Source organism: Thermobia domestica, chromosome 15 (genome assembly GCF_964235325.1).
Source record: "Thermobia domestica chromosome 15, izTheDome1.hap1.1, whole genome shotgun sequence".
Taxonomy (NCBI): domain Eukaryota; kingdom Metazoa; phylum Arthropoda; class Insecta; order Zygentoma; family Lepismatidae; genus Thermobia; species Thermobia domestica.
In genome coordinates, this window is record NC_137468.1 from 116581198 (window position 1) to 116603554 (window position 22357).

The 22357-nt window shown below is 32.6% G+C and overlaps 1 protein-coding gene across 14 annotated transcripts in view; it reads left to right on the forward strand.

Annotated features, from left to right (window-relative positions):
* dati (zinc finger protein datilografo) overlaps positions 1-22357 on the forward strand; it is a 1074481-nt gene that overhangs the window by 385323 nt on the left and 666801 nt on the right. For all 14 annotated transcript variants that reach the window (XM_081740078.1, XM_081740077.1, XM_081740092.1 and 11 more), the window contains one exon: positions 12866-12978. The gene's annotated coding sequence lies outside the window, so the exon portion shown is untranslated. The remainder of the gene's footprint in view (positions 1-12865; positions 12979-22357) is intronic.

Sequence of the window (22357 nt, forward strand, 5' to 3'; positions counted from 1 at the left end):
TGTTTTATTTTGTCATAAGATCAATAAATATATTCGCAAGGAGATTCTAGTCAGACTACTTTTGAGAAAGACAAAGTCAACTGAAATGATTCTTCCCTGCAAAGTGTCTTAATGTATTGAGTTTCACTGACATCACTAACAAAATAATACTGAGGTTTATTGTCTGGGTTTAATCAATTTTCATTCTTCTTATTTCATGAATCTGAGGATGTAGATAGTTTCATAGTGATGTGTATATATAAATAATATTTTATAAGAATACTAGCTGAAATGCTCGTCTCTCTCACGAGAAGAATAAGTTTATAGACAGTATTACAACCCGTTCCCCCCTCTTAGGATACGTATGGGGCATACATTTTTATTTCAAGGGCATTGGGAATGTTCCTATTCATCTCGGCGACCCCGAAATTGTATATTGGACACTAATATCGGTCATTTTCGATTATTTTTACATGACAACCCCTCCCCACATTCTTTATATATGGGGCTGAACTTACTCTAGAATGTACTAAACTATTTTCTTACAGACTATCGAAAGTGTCACTATTCATCTAAGCAACCCCGAAAATTCTATATTGGATACTAATATTCGTTGTTTTTGATTATTTTACGTCCCCTCTTCACACCTTCTCTCCCTGACCGAAAATATGTTATAAACCTGAGTTAGACCATGGTTCACTCTTATGCCAAAAATGATCGAAATCGATACAACGGTTAAGGAGCAGTTACCTGGGAAACATATTTCTACATGCCATCCCTCACTTCTTCGCATTCCTCACAAAGATGTTCTAGAAGCCTAAATTGTGCCGGGATACAATCATGTACCAAAAATCCTCAAAATCGGTGCTGCAGTCTAGAAGGAGTTAACGAGTAAACATTCTCATATTCATTTTTATTTATATCGATTAACAAATACTCTGAGATGTTATTCCAGACAATATTTCTGTCTCTTCTTTCTACATTTTTCATATTGAATTCGTATGAATGAATGACAAAATAATGTTCTCTCAAGTATAAACTTACCACATACGTGATTTCATGACTTTGTGTCCAACGAATCAGACCAAACTTCTAAACACTGCTAACATTATCCATTTCCTAACAATTTAAGGTAGCATTTTCAAATTTCGTGCAATGATATTTTTATTCTGTGACTCAAACAGCTTTAATACACAAAATTTCATACTTTTATGTATACGATATAGAGAAAAAGAAAAAGTTAAGAAGAATATTGCTTCGTTTGCCAGCACTACCGTATTGAGTTCGTTCGCTTCCTTTCGAAGTAAAATTCTTAATATTTATGCAAGTAGGTGATCTCCTCGCACTCTGTATATCAACTGCTCTCATATATATAATTTCCTGTCCTTATGTTCAACATTTGAAAAGAAACGTGTAAAGAGTTTTGATGTTCCTCGTTTCATATACGCTAGTCACACTGGGTCAATTGGCAATATATCACCATCGGCAAGAAATTTACTTTCTAGTAATGAGAGGATTTCCTCAATTAGAGGAGGAGTTTTGGAGATTACCTCGAATAAATGTACATGTTTCAATGTAGTATCAATATACCGGTAAAATAGTAAACTCTACAAGATATAAAATACATACTTAGATATTAGAATATAAAGAAGTAGCGACGAATATTGCTATTAAAACACTTATGCGAAGAAGCAGTAAACATTAACAAAAAAGTAATTTTCTTGTTTGCAAAGTTGAGACTAATCATACCACTTCAAACTTTTAGTATCTTTCTTAGTTACCTAAGGTACATTATTCGTTAGATTTAAATGTATATAAAAACTTTTTAGATACTTAGATTAAGACTTTACCCAAGAGGCTCTATCATTAAATTTTATCATTTTATGTTTGTTTTGAAACATGATTGCGTAACTAATATATTGTAACATCTCATTTTCGAGTCATTTGAAGGTAGAAAATACAAAATGTTTTATGTAAAAAGTGTATTGTCCCTCCTTGCATCTCCAAAACTTGTTTTGAGATTCTCATGAATTATTGGAATTTGATTGTAATTTTTTAAACAATTACTTACACTTTTTCTTCAGAAATATTTAATAGTGTCTTTACAAATTCATTATTTCGATGTTAAAATGTAATGAACTATTTCTCTATGGATTATCGAAACTAATTTCGAAGGTTTGTGCAAAATTCATCATAAATATTTCGTCAGTGATCGTATTATATACCATACACTCCACTTGATGGTAACCTAAAACTATCTTATGGTCTTCCATGTACTTGACCATTAACTGAATAGTTTGTTTTCGACAGTGGTCAAAATTTGAATTTATTTGTTGTTTCAAATTATTCATGTGCCTTATCTTCGTTACTTATTTCTTAATCCCGCTTATACTTATGAAAAAATCAGAAAGACCTCCTTATGTGTAAAGTTAAAAAATATAACTTTAAATGAAGAAAACTACAGTAGTTTCCTTAAGACTGACAAAGGACAGCGCTAATTTTAACTTTATGATACAATAATTTGTTAATATAAATATATCATAATATTTACACACTTAAGTAAGCTACTAATATGGTTATGAAAATTATTACATTAGTTACGATTCACATTATCACCAAAACTGCCGGAGTTCCCATGTAGTGTTGGGAAGTCCATTCCAAATTGTTAGCGTTCCTAGCTGCACTGTATTCACGCAATAGAAATAGTCCATTATGTGCAATATAACATAAATTTTAATAAACTGGACATGAGGACTTACTGGTCGACTCTCTTACCTCTTATGTGAGGGTTCTTCGTCCGATCTCATGTTATATGAATTTGTGGTGAACTCATCATATTCTTAAGTTTTCTCAAGATTCTTCTGTTTCCTTTCATTTTCCGTTCCATTCCATCACTTTCATCATTTTCATTTTCTTTTAACACTCCTCTTTTTACCTACAGACCATTATGTGGGACATTAAGCTAAAGGTTATACTTCATATAATAAAATGAAGGAGAAAATACTACTTTATGTATTCAAGTAGTGATGTACCGATTCATGTAGGATGTACCGACTTATCATAAACTCCTATCGCAAAATTGTATAATTTTAGAAGATATATTGCGTTGTGAAATATTCGGTACTTATAGTGTTTATATTCGAAAACAAATTCGGAAAGTTAATTGAAGTAGATCTTTGGAAGTAGTAGGCGCATCACTTCTACTTTTAAAAATAAATAACTACAATTTACCTTTCATGGCTTTCATGACCTTTGAAGCGTTTCCTGATTTTTTAAAAATTTTCTAGTGATCAATATTCCTACATTTACATAAAAACTGCTGCCTTTTTACTGATATTACTAAATCAAATTTAATTTATAAATGTTTTACCTTATTTCGTTTTAGCTCCATCTGAGGAAATTGATATTTTCCTCTTTTTATTTTCAACACCACAAAAAAAGTAAATAAATAAAAAGTAAAATTTAATAAAAATATTAAGAAAGAATGTGAAGTAATTGATAACCAAGACCGACATACGAAAACGGTTGCTCTGCGGCAAATACTTTGATAAAAGAGTAAGGCTAAAATTATTTTCTGTAGTTGACTTGCATGTGTCCGTACGTGCGTGTGCCATGTGTATTTTAGGGAAGTAAGAGAGGTTGGAAATCAGCCTTGAATTAAATCTTTGCCAGGTCATTATTTAATGCAAACAGTGCCTGGAACTGCTGGTCACCGCAAATATCTCTCAGAATACCATGAAAACTCTGCAACTTCTCCTTACATCTCTCTGTCTTTCTTTTCTCATGTATTTTCCATTCTTTACTTTTACTTTCCTGGTTCCTTTTATCATCCATACCACTTTGATACAAAATTCTGTAGTACATAAATGATTGTCAATTCTCCGAAACAGTGCGCGAATTAATGATTTCTTTTTTGTTTGCCAAAAATGTCTCTTTATTTGTCAAGTAGCCTTTTGTCTCTATTCTTTTTTGAATGTACTTTGTATTTGATTGCAGTTATTGCAGAATTGCATATCAATTATACACTATTATTATCAGGAGTCCCGAAGTAACTAAACAGATTTTGATACTATATATCGCAATTTTATGTAATTTATGGAAGAATAAAATGCAACACTAGGATTTATGTTCTATAGTCAAGTGCATGTTCTAAACGTACTACATTGACTGCTAGTTTTAAAATTGTTTAAAAAAAAATAAAAATACACTCTATGTAATGGATATTATTCCTCAAGTGATTATTTGAATAAAACGTTTGTATTGCACACGTGTAGAATATAAATTTATATTAACAGTTCTCAATGATGAAAACTGTCATGGAAAAGGATCTCAAAATATTAGTGTGACTTCTTTAAGTATTAAATAAGTTTCATATATAATTGAGATAGCCATTTTAGACTATCAGTGAAAAAGAAAGTGTACTTTGTGTAGGAAATGACCTTTTTCTTTAATTTCTTTCATAAATTAATAAATTACAATTTTTACTTGTTTTGTCTGCATTGAAGCCTTATGTTGTTTGGTGTTTGTGATCAGATCACAGGAAAATGACTGAGTATTTTGAAATGAATTTTGGAACGTACTTAGTATCTACCATCTAGGATCATTACTAACAAATCAAAACCATTTCAATGAAAAAATTAAATGTATTCGTGCTATTATTCAGTTCAAAATCTTTTCTTTGCGACTTCTGTCGAGAAATTTGAAGCTTAAAATATATAAAACGATAATCATGCCCGTTGTGATGTATAATTGCGAAACATGATCTCTTATTCTGAGCGAAGAACGCAGGTTGAGAGTATTTGAAAGTAAAATATTGTGGGAAATATTCGGACCTAAGAGGAACTGGAATGAGGAATGGCGAAAATTTCATAATGAGAGACTGCGTAATTTATACTGTTTATCAAACATTGTTAGGCTTATCAGATCTAGGAGTCTGAGGTGAATAGATCATGTAGCCAGAATGAAAGAAAAGAAAGTAGGAACATTTTTAAAATGTTAACTGGAAATCCAATCGAAAATGACCATTAGGAAGACCTAGGTGAGGATGGAAGGATAATATTAAGATGGACTTCTCAGAAATAGGGGTACAAAGTAGAAACTGTATCCCGTTGCCTAAGGACAGAAGTCAATGGACAAGGACAACTTTTGTGAACCTGGTATTGAACCTCCGCGTTCCATACGCCATACAGTTAGTTTTAGTTAGTTAGTTCTTAGTAACTATCTCGAGCTAGGTTTCAATCACAACTTTGATTAAATGGTGTATCCTAAGAGAGTAAGGTCATTGTGTCTAAGGACAAACTGAGCTTTTATGCACAGAATCCGAAAATCAGTATGCAGTTCGAAAGTTTAATACCTCCATAAATAATTCCACTACCAAGCATAAAGAAAAATGTTTACATAAAGGCATCATACACCAAAATATGCCAAAGGGTGGTAAGGGCGCATATTTCCCGATGCTGGGGTAGTATGCGCACCGTGTGTAATCACGTTTTCAAACCAAAATGTAAAACTACTGGCAAGCAATACATCAAATATCTGACACCCTAATACAGAACCACATTATGAAATCATACAGTGAAGCAATACTGTAAACTTACATGGTGAAAATATCAAGAAATTATAGGGAAACTTTCATGAAAACAAACGTAAATTTACTTTCTTTTTCTCTTTGTAACACAAAAGCGATCTTTTGTTACCACTAAAGTGCTTTCTCTGTGTTAATAAATCATAAACGTAGTTCAAAATCCTTCTGTCATCTATCATAGCTTCTAACATAGGAGTGGAGCATCTGAACTGTCTACACTCTTGTGTTGGTATAACATGAATTGAACAGTTACAAACAAAACATTATTGCAAGAAGTAAAACTATCTTACTTGTGGCACTGATCACAGACGAAGATCATTTCTAGGGAAGATACGCACGAAACATGATACCACAGTGCATATTTGATACACTGTATTCACTCTTGTCTGTTTTCTTCTGCGTAAAAGTATCCATTACAGACACCACAATAATTGCTTTTGCTACGAATTGACGATTATCAATGGTCCTGTGATGCAATATTTTTGCATGTTTGTGGCTTCCGTATTTCACCTTTCGTGTTTTCATTCGGAAGCAGTAGCCTTAGTAGTTTTTACCTGATGTAGCACAGTCATATAATTATCAGATTAAGAACGGTAGCACTTTAACGTTTTCTTTCTGTAGTAGCAGGAGATGATGTGTCATTGTGGCAATGGATGCAATGACATAAATGACATGGTTGACGATGGCCCTTGAGATGTAAGCTTTTGTCATCGGAAACACATGAAACATTGCTGCCTAACACATTAGGTTCAGTTTGAGGCAATGGTGCATTCTCGTTATTCACGTTTCGTACAAGCTGACTCTCCTGATGGCATTGGCGATTGTCTTCTGTTGTAGATCGTAAATCCGCAGATCGACTGTAAGCATATGCAGGAACAGCATCTGCGTTTAACGGAAAAGTACCGGTCGCACGAAAAGCGCTGAGTGCCTTACCAACAGTTGCAGTTTTATCCCCGCGACTATGCGCACGAGAAAGTAAACAAATCCCTTTCGGTCAAGCTTACAGGCTGAGGTATATTCCGGCATTTATATATTGAAAAATTATATTATAGATTTGAGTGCTACTCACGTTATGCAACCCATTTTGAGGTCTTGGGAGATCTAGGTACCACGAAACGAAAAGTTACGTAGAAATTTTCCGGAAGTCTTAACATGGTAACGACTGTATAAGGTAGCATTTCTTTTGAAACCTACCTTAAAAATACATTAGTGAATTTTTAAAGGTTAATTCCACCTATCGATTTGCTTACAAATGTAGTCGTCTTGCAGTTCCATAGGAAATTATACTCATCTTATTGTTCTGCAGGGTGCGCATTTTCCCCCAAAGTAGAAGGGAGCATATTTCCCCAAATACAGTACACACAATTATATGTCGTCCTGCAGCGAGACTAACATTCTACTCCGAAAATTACCAACTCCCTGTGTAAGCCATGAATTGCTTTCACGGTAGCTACCGGAGTCGCAATCCTCTTTATTTTGTTTTTCTCCTAAAGCACAATACACAAACACTTAATGTTAGATCTGGCACTTTTTCGATGCTACACATACACATTCATACAATAAATTGTCAACAATATAGCTGTAGTTGTGAGCGAAATTGTTCTTTTTGTGCACCAACACATAGCAGCGGTATGAAAGTCCTCCTGTCAGACAAGAACAAAAACTTCATACATCAGCTTCTGCGTCATGCTGTCCGTTTTCTTACGAGGTGCGCATTTTCCCCCGGGGCGCATATTCGACGCATTGACCTTTATAGGATTCAAAATTATTGCTTTAATACAGTATGTCATGAGTCCTTCAAATACAGAGAATGAAAATCTGTATATAGACTCCTCATTGCAAATAAACAGACACGTGACACAGCATTTTCAAAAATCCCTGTTTTAGGGGAAGAAGACGCAATTTCCATATATTTTTGTCACATTGAAGCAGACTTTCTCTGTTGTTTGTTATCTGTCGCAGAAAACTGCTATCCCATCTGAAATGAAACTTCGAACGAAGTTAGTTCTTGCCACAAGGATTTTATCATGTCACATAGATTTAAGGGTAAGGGAGTTCAAATGTGTGCCAAAAATAATCTCTTGTGTTTTCTTTTACATTTACACTTTTATTGAAATAATACCATAAGGAGGAAGAAGGTTCAAATATTTTTAATACATGTATTTGTGTTGGGGCATAAAATATATCCATTAATGAGTGTTTCACGATATATGCTCTCTTCTAATATAGGCTCGTAGGCCTACACAATCCACACATCAATATTTTGAACGTTCTACACGAAAGAAATCGTTATAACGAGATTTCGTTCTGTGCGATTTTGGTCGGCAAGGTTTTGTTCTAGGAAAAGTTTCGTCTTGCGAGGTTCTAACGAGACGAGATTTCATTCTGTGAGGTTGTGGCCAGGCCAGATTTCATTCTGCAAAATTTCCAGGCAAGATTGTGGTCTGCGAGATTTCGTCCACAAATTTTTGTATCCAAACCACTGGAAATTGAGCGAACGAGAAAACTATAGCGCTGCTGTCGCATCCCGTACAGCATTATCTAGGGAAGGCATTAAATAAATTAGAGATTTGGTGTGCTTTTCCGCAATTCCTTATGATTTGAATTTTAATTGTATAAATTTTTGTGCTAAATAGAGGATACTCTTAATCCCACTCCATATATATTATCTGCAATAATTATATTGTTTTCGTGATATTGTAAAGGTGATTTCGTTTAAGAAACAAGTAGTCGAGAACTACGTTATGTGACGTTTGTGATAGGTGTAATACAAGAAAATACCTTCTTGTTCGTACCATGATAAAAATGTGGATGTGGAGATTTAGGAAAAAGTAATCATTTTTTAAACCGCCGCAAAATATTTTAATAGTAAAACTTTACTTGTAGGTAGTTGCGATGTTTCTCTTACATTTAAGGAATTATTCGAATTAATTTTTGGGGTACATCGTTTCTAATAATTTAGAATACTGTTTCATATGCTAAACATTCTTAGACAACGTTGTATTTCTTCTCATAGTTCATTCTTACATTCAATTTCTCATTCATTTAAATATTGAAGTGTTGTTGACCGTTATGATAGTTGTTGAAATAAAAATAAACATAGTTGTTGAGAGTAAATAGGTGTTATCACGTGCACAATACAAAGCAGAATAAGCAAAGGAACTGACTCACTAGCTATGCTTCCGTAGATACAAAAATGATCACAATCAGAGATAGGTCTTAGCTTTCACTCTCATATACAACGTAAAGTGAAGGTTCTAAAATGTAATTCTGATTGCCAGTAAACTAACAGCTTATCAAACCGGGATGCATATTCGAGTAAGTTACTGAAATGTTCACTTTTGTAATTGGTAGTTGATGAGGATAAGTATAACCCATAATAATACATGTAAAATATTTTTACATCTTAAAAACGTAAAAACTGCAAATTCATTCGAGATGACAAAGATACACTAACCTTTCCGAACCCAATACCTTCCTCGTATTCATTGATCTGGAGTTGAATGTTCGTTTGTAGCATCGACCCTGTTCGAGACATCGGCTTAAAGCTTTATGTGAGAGGCTTCAGAAGCTCCCACTGGAGTTCTACTCTGAAGATGAATGTGTTAACCATTCAGTCATAAGACATCTCTGATCAATATTACTTAAATAACAGATGGTATATACATCTGATATTTGGTAGTTCTTAACTTGTCTGTTAATTTCGCATTTCGCAAACAACTGACCCTTAATAATCAGTCCTTTTGTCTATAGCTTTTGTAATTTGCGTCACTATTTAATTCAATTTATAAATAAATTTCGTACTTACAAGCACCATCTTGATATAGTCTAAACTATATTGAATTATTGAATACTGCACAACTGTATATCAATAAACTACTTCTTATGTGCTCGCTGTAATATAAGCGATTGTCTCAATGAGTTAGCCATCATCAATTATGGATTGAGGGTGTGGAATAATTGTTGTCTTTATTGTTCTGTGACACTTTTCTTCAGAAATGATTTTTGTTGATGAAATTTAATTATTAGATTATTTAAAAAATCAGACCACAAATAATGAAGAAAAGATGTTTTAAAATCATAAAGCTATAATTGATAAATTGCGAGTGCAATTGTTACGGCCTTATGAATCAAGTCGAAGACGGTTGAATCGTATGTAGGCATATGATACTAGTAGGAGTAGAAGCTAAGGAAAGAAATATATTTTCTAAACATAATTCATAAAAAGAACCGTCAGATTACGGAGGCTCACACAAAAAAATAAATTGTAGTAGAGAAGTTTATTCAATTAGTAAGACTGTTTGTTAAGGTAAAATTAAGTAGTAGTGATGAAGTACAGCATGAACCAAAATGAGGGGAGAAAAAAGCAAAATCACATTATAACCATATAGTTACATTTCATGTGAAACTAGGCTTCAGAACCTGTAGTCATATACTAAGTAATATTTCTTATACACGTGTACTTTTCATAATGTTATCGACTTCAGCACGAAAAACACAGGGTCAGTTTCTTCGTGTGGTTCACAACTGACGTTAAAATACAGGTTTTACATTTCGTGTAACTTCTGTTCTGAAAAATCACATTTAAATACAAAGTAACAATTTATGTATATTTTAAAACAGTGCAAAATATACATACTTCAAAAATATTCTCTTTATTGTAATGTTTCAAAACTCTCAAGAACAAAACGATCAGTTTACTAAATTCACGTTGGTTGGTTGGTCAATTTGGAGTTTATCGTTCCGTTCACCACCGAGGCTGCATAAGTCGTGGACCTACAGCTTAGCGTGGGATCCGAACCATATGAGCTTCTACCGGGAATCGTAACTCGGGTCTCCTGCACTGAAGGCGCATACGGTAACCATAACTCGCAATTTTTCTGAGACATTTCATAATATAAATATAGATGTTTTACTTATTGTGCTGACTACCAGTAGACTCAAAAATTTTGTTTTAAGTATTTTGTGTTGCAAAGCTTCATATGTATCTTACGGTTTGATATTGTAGATTTACTGCATCTGGTTATATTGCTAAAAATGAGTCTCAAACTTAAATTGAACCATTATTATCTGCTTGGTCTGAATTTGTTCATGTTTAGAACATTTAGTGTCGCAAAGTTCACACATTATTCAAGATATATGCACTACAATGTCCAAATACAATTTACGCTATGCGATATATCTGTCAATATTTGATTTTTATGAATTTGAAAAGGACGCGAAACACCGTAACACCGTTCATTTTTCCATATTATAATTGAATCATGAATCATATTATAGTACAGAATTATTACTGAAATATGAATAAAATCGTATACACGTAAAAGAAGCACAGAATCCATACCATCGATACTATCTTTTCCATATTTTTCTTAGAAAAATGGATTATACAAGTAATATAAGTTGGTTAATAAAATGTATATTTATAAAATATGTCCATCGTTATAGCTACTTTTGAAAGATCTGTCCATAAAGAAATAGACTAGGCAAGAAAACCCCCTCTTTATGAAAAATGATTTTTCCAATCCGTAAAGTTGTTGAGAAACTATTTATGGAATATCAAATAAATTGTTGTAGCCGTTTCCAAAAAAATCCATCGAAGAATATTCATCTTTATTAGTAAACTATCTCTTCTGGACTTCTGTAAAAAAAATGAATTATCCTAAATTGTGGAATTGTTAATCAAGTATGTATTACCGAAATCTGAACAAAACCTCTGTAGTTGTTTTTGAGAAAATCGTCCGAGCAGAGCTCATCCCTAGCAATGAATCTATTCTGAATTTTTCCTTGGGAAATTATTATGTAACTGTACAATTTTAATAAAATATTAATTTATGACATATGGGCAAACTATTTACATCTGTACTTTGTGGTGGACAAACACCGTGTGCGTGGGTTTTCTCGGGGTTCTCCCGTTTCCTCCCACTTTCTTCATTCCACCATTTCATTCATCTCTCATGATCACCGTCTCCTTTAGCCTAACCGGCATAACCGTGGGACGTAAAACTCAAAAATTTCATTTCATTTCATTTTATTTACATCTGTATTTTAAAACGACTCTTTCTCGACAAAAAATTAACCTTTCTGCATTTTATTTCAAGATAAATCCTTGTATATACTGTAGGATTTCATGAAATATTTATTTACAAAATACGAACAAAATCGCTTAAACAGTTTCTACAAAATCATTCGAGTAAAACTTCCCTTTGATAAACTACCGCCTTTGGATTATCTGTAAGAAGGCCAACGCAATCGTCCGAACCATTTCTAACAAAATACAAATAAATTTTACTTTAAATAAGCAATCGTTTTAGTTTTTCCGTGAAACACTATGAGTTGTATTAGTGATATAATTATTTTCAAAATATGAACAGAATCTTAAAACGTTTTCGATAAATGTAATATATTTCAGTATCTTGTAGATTATTCTTCTCTTAGGAGTGGAGGGGAAGTTGGAAAAAATAGAGAATCTTTCAAAAATCTTAATTATAAAATTTGGCCTTGATATGTTGAATGGTTAGCATCTGCCGCTACAGATTGATGAACAGTTGAATTGTTTGCTGTAATTACGATGAACAGAAATACCAACCGCTTCCCATACCTTTCAGTTTGAAGGTTATTTCCTGAAACGAGAGAATAATATGAAGTTAGAAACGTCGCTGAATGCCCAAATTATTCTTCTGTTTAGTTCTATGATCCACAATCTGACCAGTTCGGTAATCGAAACGGAACCTTCGAATTTGATATACCTATAGAATGTGATAAAATCAAACACAATAATAAATCGGCTACTTAGAAGCCTAGACTTGGAGTTCAATACTTCATTGGACCATACTGATATTCTTTTGTTTTATCAAGGATTGGTCGTTAGAAAAGTTTCCGAAAATCTTTCTTGAGAACTTTCAAGTTTCATTGAGTAGAAACATTAAACTCGATAATATTTTGCATGACCACAATGAGTTGATAACTTAGATGCCAAACTCCGACATCGTTGGAATTATTAACTTATAAACAAACAGAAGATTAAAATTAACATTTACTTACAATAGTTTATTTACAATCTTCATTTCTAGCTTTCCTCCTATCCATGTAACTGTGTAAATGTGTGTATCTCTTTAACTTAGTTTCCAGTGACCAAGTTACAGACTATATAAGAATTTGCTGTCTTGTAAATTGAAAAATAGAAAGTAAAAGCAAGTTAACTTTCTCTTAAAATAGTACATAAATTATTTTACTGTTTTACTTACATTGAGGTTCTCGAAATTTTAACTGATGACAGCTTATCTTCTTTTGCATATGTAGTTTACTGGCAGTAATTTCCAAAGAGTTCTCGGGGGTGTTTGGTCTTCTGCATAACGAATAATTTGATTACGATTGAAGTGCACTTGCCTCAGCTACGGGGTTGATTTCTATTGGTGAGTACATGCGTCTTTTTTGTTTATTTCTGAACAATGCTAATAGTTGTTCTCAATAACCTTAATGCATGTGCTTCCGTAACAGTAGTTTATCTAAGCATGTGATGTAGTGGTATAGTATGTAAGGCATGTGTTTTGGATTAAATGCAAAATATTATTTATATTACTCCATAGTAGTTATTTTGTTCCAGTTAATTTAATAATATTATACTTTCAAGTAAAATGTGAAAATTCGCACTTTTTTTTTTTTTTTACTTTTTCGTACATATATTTCTAATTTATGGCATTTTATTCAATATTGTTTATCGATAGAAACAGGAAATACGGTATCACAAGTGTTTGCGATACGTTTGAAATTTCAAATCACTCCCTTCGTACAATGTTTATCTGCAATGAATGAACAATATTCTACTACGATTTTATCACTAAGCTTAGGGATAATATACTTATAAACTATATAGTTTCAAAGGTAGAAAATCCAAATGTTTTAGTCTGTTAGTAGTGAAGATGCGTATATTCTACTGCATTGCAAATTTCTGACAAATTATAAATGCTTCTTTCTTATTAGTAAACACAGTACTTAATTTTTAATAATTATAAAGTTTGTTCCTCATTAAACAAAAATATAAACTTCAAAAATATCTATGTTGTATTTGTTGTATCCTGTAACTAATATACAGGAGTAGAGGTCGTTATCATTCCTACGTCGTTTTAACATTGTCTATAATACACCTTAAGCCTTAGATACCCAGTCTTCTTTGCTTTCTTTGGTTAATTTATACTAAACATTCGATAATGTGGATGTTAGGTACAAAGGAATACTCCAAATGTCCAATTCAAAAGAAGAAATAAATACATGAACATGACGAATTATCAGTGATATCTACGCAAACTATTTTCCGCAGTTTCTCTTGAAAATTTTATTCGCATTATTATTATTATTATTATTATTATTATTATTATTATTATTATTATTATTATTATTATTATTATTATTATTAAGATGGATAATTTGAGGTGAGGAATACACTTAAGTTGCTCATATTGCTTTTATTCATGTAGTTTATTGACCTTATTTATATTATTTTAAGCTGAGAATACCTACAACTTATTCGTAATACAAATTTCCCTGCATATACAATATACTTCACTACGTTTCTTAAATTATATAGAATATTCTAAAAGTTTGGTCTTTTTCTAAGTATCCTTTGGTGGAAACCCAAATGCAAGAAGATTCAAAGAAGAATCAACAAACTGTACAAAATTTCAGAGTTCTTTCCGTAAATGTATATATATATATTTATAATAGTTACAAAAGGACTTACATTTCTAGAAAAAATATCAGAATTAAGCAATGTATATGCAGTTAAATGAACTTTCGTGTTTTATTTTGATGCATTTGCTGAGATAGTATTTCAATCATAAGTTAATTCTGATAGCAGACTAACTTTCGAACTATTGTATACATAGAATTGGGTCGTAGTTGTTATTGCTGTACTATTGTATTTCTAGTGTGAATGCAATTAGAAAATGCAACTATGGACCATATCTAGTGATTTGCATTTCCTTTGCATTTTCCACATTGAATGCACATAATGATAGATCTGTATTCTCGGAAGAGGCGTCTAGAAACATATATCAGACTTCGTACATTAATCCTATTACTCCAAAGTTATTTTAGGTTACAGATCAACCCAAGGGAAGGACTCCTCTGACACTCAGTAATCCTAACTATATATAAAACTACATGAGCTGACATAAATTATTGAGCACTTCCTGTAGGGCTACAATGATTAAATTTGGCATGATTGTAGCTTTCCGGAACTAACCCACACGAAAATTGTCAAAAGTGAATATTTTTAATTTTTAGGGGGACTAAAGAGGGGATGAAAAATTTCCCCATGTTATTTAAATGGACCTTTTTTTGAACTTATAATCTCATGTTTTAGGTACTTAGAATTGGAATAGAAACTTGAAATTCGGTATGGCTACACATTTTCGTTAGCACTACCTAAGTAAATCTTTACAAGTAAAAAATTCCGAACTTAGAGTGGTTTTATAGGGAACTGAAAAATCTTTCCCATGTTATTTATATGGGACACCTTTTACACCCTCAAATTATTGAGCACTTCCTGCAGGGCTACAATGATTAAATTTGACATGATTATAGCTTTTCCGGACAAACCCACAGGAAAATTGCCAAAAGGGAATATTTTTAATTTTTAGAGGGTGTAAAGAGGGGATGAAGAATTTCCCCATGTTATTTAAATGAGACATTTTCTGGACCTATAATCTCATGTTTTAGGTACTTAGAATTGGAATAAAAACTTCAAATTCGGTATCCTTGTACGTCTTCGTTAGCTTTACCGAAGTGAATCATCAGAAATGAAAATTTCTAACCGTAAAGTGGTTTCATGGGGAACTGAAAAATCTATCCAATGTTATTTATATGGGACGCCTTCTATACCCCAAAATGTTTAGGCACTTCCGGCAAGATTAGAATGATGAAATTTGGCATGATTGTAGCCTTCCAGGACTAACGGACAGAAAAATTGCCAAAAGTAAAAAATTCCAACTTTAGAGTGGTTTTATAGGGAACTGAAAAATATTTCCAATGTTATTTATATGGGACACCTTTTACACCCTCAAATTATTGAGCACTTCCTGCAGGGGCTACAATGATTAAATTTGACATGATTATAGCTTATCGAGACAAACCCACAGGAAAATTGCCAACAGTGAATATTTTTAATTTTGGGGGGGTCTAAAGAGGGGATGAAGAATTTCTCCATGTTATTTAAATGAGACTTTTTCTGGACCTATAATCTCATGTTTTAGGTACTTAGAATTGGAATAAAAACTTCAAATTCGGTATGCTTGTACGTTTTTGTTAGCTTTACCGAACTGAATCATCAGAAATGAAAATTTCTAACCGTAAAGTGGTTTCGTGGGGAACAGAAAAATCTTTCCAATGTTATTTATATGGGACGTCTTCTATACCCCAAAATGTTTAGGCACTTCCGGCAAGATTAGAATGACGAAATTTGGCATGATTGTAGCCTTCCAGGACTAACGGACAGAAAAATTGCCAAAAGTAAAAAATTCCAACTTTAGAGTGGTTTTATAGGGAACTGAAAAATATTTCCAATGTTATTTATATGGGACACCTTTTACACCCTCAAATTATTGAGCACTTCCTGCAGGGCTACAATGATTAAATTTAACATGATTATAGCTTTTCGGGACAAACCCACAGGAAAATTGCCAAAAGTGAATATTTTTAATTTTTAGGGGGTCTAAAGAGGGGATGAAGAATTTTCCCATGTTATTTAAATGAGACATTTTCTGGACCTATAATCTCATGTTTTAGGTACTTAGAATTGGAATAAAAACTTCAAATTCGGTATGCTTGTAGTTTTCGTTAGCTTTATTTAAGTGAATCATCATAAATAAAAATTTCTAAACGTAAAGTGGTTTTATGGGGAACTGAAAAATCTTTCCAATGTTATTTATATGGGACTTCTTCTATACCCTAAAATGTTTAGGCACTTCCGGCAAGATTAGAATGATGAAATTTGGCATGATTGTAGCCTTCCAGGACTAACAGACAGAAAAATTGCCAAAAGTAAAAAATTCCAACTTTAGAGTGGTTTTATAGGGAACTGAAAAATATTTCCAATGTTATTTATATGGGACACCTTTTACACCCTCAAATTATTGAGCACTTCCTGCAGGGCTACAATGATTAAATTTGACATGATTATAGCTTTTCGGGACAAACCCACAGGAAAATTGCCAAATGTGAATATTTTTAATCTTTAGGGGGTCTAAAGAGGGAATGAAGAATTTTCCCATGTTATTTAAATGAGACTTTTTCTGGACCTATAATCTCATGTTTTAGGTACCTAGAATTGGAATAAAAACTTCAAATTCGGTATGCTTTACGTTTTCGTTAGCTTTACCGAAGTGAATCATCAAAAATGAAAATTTCTAACCGTAAAGTGGTTTCATGGGGAACTGAAAAATCTTTCCAATGTTATTTATATGGGACGTCTTCTGAGTGACGTATTCGCTCACGGCCAACTGTACGTCGCACTTGGACGTGTCCGATCAACTGATTTAGTTGTATTACTGGTTCAGTCTGAAAGAATAATTGAAGGAACCGCTTTTGTAAAGAATGTTGTATACTCACAACTTCTACGATAGTTCCTTTTAGTGAGTGATAGCTATGGAATTACCCAGGGAACAACACCATTGGACTTTCATTTCGGAGTATGATACATGTCTGCTGCAAAAATTCCTTTTCACTTATACTTGATGGTAACATAAGAGTCTACGCAAAAAGAAATCCCTTTAAGCTTCTTTATGGAGAATGCTTGGTGCCTCTCCAAATACAAATCATATTGAACTTTATTTTCACACTATGATACGAACCTTCCCAGACACAAATACCACTTACGTTCCAGTTTTGTTAGTATACGAAAGACATGACGAAGCAAAAGCTTTCATTCAAAGGAGTATGCGTGTAGCAGGATACTACAGGGGTGGTGTGGAAATACTACAAAGTTACAAGAAAAAGAATCGACCTTTGTCTTACAAATATGCAAGTTATGGTCGAAGAAAAATCCCAGATTTCTTTTTTGAAAATTATAAATAAAAAAAAACCTCTGAAAATGAGAATCCAACATCACCATTCATTATATAATAAGTCGATAAATTGTGGTTGACAAAACAAAGGTTGCTATAAAAAAAAAATAAACTGTGAGTTATTAAGCAGAGTATTAAGGAGCAAAGGATGATAAATATGAGATCTGGGGATGTTGGGCCGATTTGAAGAAACATTAAGAATAAATGCACGAACATATGACATGCGAGGCCGTAGGCCGAGCAAATACGGGGGTCTGGGGGCGAAGACCCCAGCTGGCCAAAGGCTAGTATTTATATATAGTTAAATCTGTTACTTTAAATTGTCTTATCCCGTAAACGTATTTTTATATACTCTCGTACATAAGATACACAATATAATATTTCGTTTCCTCTACAGGAGGCTACAGTATTCTTTGTTAGCTCTTATGACTCATAAAAGCAAATTCAGCTGCCGCCAATAATACAAAACTAATGCCTGGTTGGCCAGTGTGATGAAATATTTACTTTGTTTAATTCGGAGGCATGAGAGAGAAAATCACCTTTTATATTCTGGCGAGATAATAGTCTTGTTAAGACTATTATACCCACATAGTAAGTTAATATGTATTGCGTATTAATTTACCAAGTACAGATGAGAAGACTTTATTACCATTTCGCCATTTCTTTGATAAGATTGAAGAAATAATACGGTAAAGAGTCTCTAGTGAGGATTACCGTCACGATAATTTGAAATTACCTAAAGATGGAGTCTACTGTGGAGATGATAGAAATTCATATCTCATATAATTTGAATGTAAGTATAGTGTTTTTTTTTTTTTTAATCCAGATTCCAGGGGAACTATATCCAAAGTGCCATATGTGGAAGGTAGTGTTAAACAAATTTATATATAAACCGGTATTATAGACAAATAGACAGATAGATAGATATAACTTTGTTTATGGATATATATATATATATATATATATATATATATATATATATATATATATATATATATATATATATAGATAGATAGATAGATAGATAGATAGATAGATAGATAGATAGATAGATAGATAGACTTTTTCAAAAGCAAAGATACCGGTTTTAGGCTTATGTGTAATAGAAAGGACTTAACGATCACTTTTAGGATATACTGTAATGAAGGTGCATTTCTTTATAAGTAGGCCTATCATCAAATCAATATATTTTTAGGATATTTTGAACACTGAATGACGGTTTTATAAGATAATTTATAGATAAGGAGATAAATATTAGAAAGATGACTGTACAACATACCTCTGAGTATTTTCAGAAAAATATCTGCGTGAATATTTAACATTGCTAATGAAACATTAATTCAATCATTTTTTTATTTTTGCTTTGCCTTCACCTATTGCAAATTTCCTTTAATATATATCGAAGAATATATTTAAAATGATAAACTAAATGTGCATTAATATGTATATATAAATCAAAAGCTAGTGCTGTATTAATTTAGAAATTTAAAGGAAAGGTTCGGTTGGATTTGAGTTCAGCATCTCTTTCAGCAACGAAGCTATATGATATGTGTGATAAAAGCTTAATGTGGGATCCAAACCACATGAACTCTCGCCATGAATCGAGAAGGAAGACATATTTTCTGCTTGAAAGTGTTTTATTCGGCTGTTAGTCTGACCTACTATTAAAATTGACAACACCTCTCAAGTCACTGTATAAGGAATGAAGAGTTAAGAGAGCATTTTTATCTGAATATAAATTCGCTTTAACTAATTTTCACGATTCGGCGAAACTGGAATTCCAGATTCGCTGAAAATGATCTAGTACTCAAGCGTGCGATTATAGGGTAACCTGACGTATTCGGGGAAAGAGACCTAAGATTAATGTGTAAAAAAGCCTTCTTTCAGATTTTTTTTTTTTTTTTTTTTTTTTTTTTTGTAATGTTTAGCATACCTTAAGCGATTATGACGATTTTTCATGCAAAAATTATCTCAATCCATATAGTGGTTTCGTCAGAGAGAGATGCTAGACCATCCAAACGAATCTTCGCTTTTATGTGACTCGGCTGTTGTGCTAACTAATGGATTTAGGACGATACGACAGTTGACAGTAAAACGTTTGTTGCTCAAAAATAAATGAAACTGTCAATAGATGGAAAATTTACTTCATTTAATTTGTTTGTATTTATAAGTGTTACAGCCTTCTGCTAAGTGGGGACTTCGCCCCCAGACTTTTGCATTTGCTCAACCTACAGTCCAACACTTCTCATATTCTTTACATGTCTCTAATCTTAAGGGATTTCGAGGTATGGCCATCTTATTATAACAATTGCAACATTTACCGTTTTATCTTCCTACCCTTTTTTTTTCCTACTATGGGAAACATTAAAAAACGCTGAAACGTTTTGATTAACATTCCTCTACTTTTACGGGATTTCGAGATATGGCCATGTTATTTTAGCAATTACAACCTTACCCTTTTCCCGTATTTTTCTTCTTTCCTAAAGAAATCATCAAGGAACACTTAAATACGTCTTTAATTATTTTAAATTAACAGCCTGAGTATCAATTTTCATGTCTCTGCGCTTAATGGATTTCGAGATGTGGCCATCTTACTTTAAGAGTTGCAACCCGGCTATTTTTTCCCATTTTTTTCTTCTCTTGTAAGAGAAATACTAAAAAGAACACCGAAACACAGCTTTAATTATTTTATATTAAAAAATCTAAATACCAAAATTCTTGTCTCTAATCTTAACGAATTTTGAGATATGGTCATTTTTAACAATTGCAACTCTCGCTCTTTTTTTCTACTCGCTTTTTATTTCTTCCTAGGGGAAATGTAAAAAAATCGCTAAAACTTTTCTTTGGCTATTTTAAATGTAAGGTCTAAATGCAAAATTGCATATCTCTAACCTTAACGAATTTCAAGATATAGTCATCCAATTATAATTGTACTTGTACTTTTATTCTTCTCATCTTTTTTCTTCCTTTCTAGGGCAATTATAAAAAATGGTAAAACATACGTCTGATTGTTTTGAATGAGAAGTCCAAATACCGAATTTCATGTCTAACGTTAAGAAATTCCGAGATATGAACATATTATTATAATAATTCCCATTCCTTTTTCTACTCACCCCATTTTCTTCCCTTTTAGGTCAAATATTTGAAAAACAAACACTAAAACACATGTCTAATTATTTTAAATGAGAAGTCCATATACCAAATTTCATGCCTGTAACCTTCAGTGATTCTAAGATATGGACATTTTAAGTTAATAAATGCCACCCCTCTTTGCCCCTTTCCCCATCGAATTTCCAAAAATCTTTTCTTAGTAGGATCTTACGTTACAAATCCTATATCCTGTCCAAATTTCAAGTTTATAACTTTAGCGATTTGGCCTGGGTATTGGTCAATCAATCAATCAGCCAAACAGTCAAGACTTCTTTTATATAGAGACTTTACGTTTGAAGGTTTCTTAAAGTGTCGGATTGCGAATTTAAGCTTGTTGGGTTCATGGACATTTACATCATTTTATTCACTGCTCGTGGGATAAATTTTCACCATAGACATGTTTGTGATGTTAAGACAATTGTATATACTTGAGTATTTTTAACTATTACTTTGATCACTAAAGTGGTGACATTTGTGTATATATAGTAATTTGGAAATATTGGCACATTGTTTTAGTTCGCTCCATCAGTCGCTAACTCATTTTACTTTTCTGGCAATGTCATTTGTTTCATTTAATTCCTTCTTAGATATCTTTCCTAGAAATACATTAACAAAGGACTAAGCTCTATCAAATTCGGGAAAGTTGTTCTTTAAAATATTTTCACAAAAAAAAATTCTATTTGCTAAAAATTTAATTGTTAGTGATACCATAAAGTTTTATGGCAGTAAGCACGTAAAAAATTATAAACATCAGCAGAGTAGACATCAAGCAAACATTCAAGCAGATATTTTGTAGATTTTCAGGCAAATATCATTATACACTTATTGGGTGAAAATAAGCTATTTAGTATGTATTAGTAACAAAGCATGTTCTAATTTTTCGGAAGTAATTTAGCACATGAAATGCTTCATTTTTGTGAAAGTTAGTTATAGAAACTTTTCCAAATGCCGCAGCCAAATGAATCAAAAATCAATTAACTAACAAACTAACTCTATAGCCTATGCAACCTGGAGGTTCAATGCCGCGTTCGCAAAAGCTCTCCACTGACTTCTATCCTTAGCCGACTGCATCCAGTTTCTACTTTGTATTCCAATCTCTGTGAGATCCATCTTAATATTGTCCTCCCATCTGCGCCTAGGTCTTCCTTGCTGTTTAGAAATAAAATAAGTGTATATGAAAACTTTGAAAACATTTCTCTAACATTTCTCTAAAAAGGAATGTAGGTTCATAAACATTGCGTTTTATTAGACTACACTTTGTGTGTGCTTCATTGAGCCTTATTCCTTGGGACAGTCTTTGACTTGGCATTAATGGACTTCTGTTATTAGCCATAGAACTGAGAGGAAAGAAAAGAATTTAACAAGAAACGGGAAGTTCGTGGTCTCTTCACTACGAATGGAATGAATTCAATTTTGATCCCTGATTATTTCAAGTATGACTACAACAGTACCATTCGTATACTTTTGTCACGAATTACAATCAGTGAACAGTAAATGGTCATATCTTGAATATTATTTTTCATATGTGAAAATAAACCACTGTTTTATAACATAGGAGTACTATAAATTTTCAGTGTATGTT